The 1,620-nt window shown below is 35.1% G+C and overlaps 1 protein-coding gene across 2 annotated transcripts in view; it reads right to left on the reverse strand.

Moving 5' to 3' along the window:
* Positions 1-338, reverse strand: part of LOC117422955 (serine/threonine-protein phosphatase 2A regulatory subunit B'' subunit alpha-like) — a 74,514-nt gene extending 74,176 nt beyond the window's left edge. For both annotated transcript variants that reach the window (XM_034928770.2, XM_034928769.2), the window contains exon 1: positions 39-338. The gene's annotated coding sequence lies outside the window, so the exon portion shown is untranslated. The remainder of the gene's footprint in view (positions 1-38) is intronic.
* Between the last annotated feature and the right edge of the window lie 1,282 nt (positions 339-1,620).

Consider the following 1,620-nt stretch of genomic DNA (forward strand, 5'->3'; position numbering starts at 1 on the left):
TGGGAAAGCTCACATTACAAAAATAAGCTCACACGTACCGTGTTTCAGTATCAAGTCATGCTGTGGGTTCTCTGTTGATGAACAAAATCCATAACTGAAATGTTCCCTTTGCAACGCTGTCGCAGACTTGCTTATCAAAGAAGAAAGAGCACCAAGTGGTTTACAGTTTAGGGGCGACACCAGTAAGCGCAGTGCTAGCGGAGAGAAGGCTTGCTGTGTTCGCGTTCTGAACAGACCGTGCACGCCGCTACAGCTCATAAAGAAACTGTAGCGCTCACAAGGGCCTGACAGGGAGTGCCTGACAGCCAGTTTGTGGGCGGAAATCTTTAGTGACGCTACTTTTAGAACATGTTGCGAGTTTGTAACACGGCAATTTGCAGCCAATCTCGTACTTTTACTTAAGGTGATAGTTACAAGTAAGCAATAATTTGATTTTGTAATTTGTCTAAATTAATACATGGACTAAATCATTGTTTATATGAATTTAATAATACAGACACCTGAAAAAAAGTATTATAAATGACATAGCGGTACCTAAATATGTTTATTTAAATAAATAAATAAATAAAAAATAAATAATAAATAAATAAATAAATAAATAAATAATTAAACACATAATTAAAAAGAATAAAAACACATACTATGTAATACCGTGCCTTTTATTACTACCTAATTGCACAAACCAAAGTTGCAGGTATGTTGTTAAGTTGTTCAATGCTGTTTGTTATTTATTGTATCTATTTATTTATTGTAGTTTGGTGAAACTTTGAAAGCGGCCACATGAAAAGATGAAGGGTAACCTGCGAGTCAATCCAACCTTGAGGAGTTTATAAATTACCTGGCGTTGGCAAGCTGACAGAAACCCCACCCCGTTTCTACGACCAGGTTATGTTTTCAACTTGAAATTTTACAGGATTGGTTCACTGAGTTACTTGATACATGTTTTATAATTAGCTTGTGCTTTAAAGAATGCAGTATGAAGCAGTGTGTGTGATTTTGATTTAATACAAAAAAAAAAACTTGAGACAGAGAAAAGGACAGTTATGGGAATCAGTGGGCCTAGTTTTATTAGGCTCTCCTAAGCTTCTTACCTTAGGGTGTTATTTGAATAATATTTAGCAAGGGACAAAGACATTAGTAAAGTTGATGCCAGTTTTGTAGCAGTTTTTAAAATATATATAAATACATGTATATTCACAAACATGCAATGCAATTGTCACACTGGACAAAGGCTTTGCTCAATAGAGTGATAAAAGGGCTTGCTCAAGTCCAAAGAACACTAATCTCCATTCAACACACTTTGGGTGCTTTGGAGAAACATGTACAAGAAGAACACCAGCACTCACTTCACATCTTTTAAAACAAATTACGTCATTTATTTCTTCATTTTAAAAAGATGTGAATTGAGTGCTGGTCTTTTTCTTGTAGCATTTGGTAGGTAGGGGACTACAAGAAAAGTTTCACCCAATAATTTCAATTTAGTCGTTATGGGTCATATTTTCAAATGGTTTATTCCAGTCATTAATGGATTTTTAACAAAGAACAAATCATATGAATGTTACCAAATGAGAAACAAACAACTTGAGTGTGCTTGGGAGGCCTTGAATTATATGACCTCAT

This window comes from Acipenser ruthenus, chromosome 17, assembly GCF_902713425.1.
Source record: "Acipenser ruthenus chromosome 17, fAciRut3.2 maternal haplotype, whole genome shotgun sequence".
Lineage (NCBI taxonomy): Eukaryota > Metazoa > Chordata > Actinopteri > Acipenseriformes > Acipenseridae > Acipenser > Acipenser ruthenus.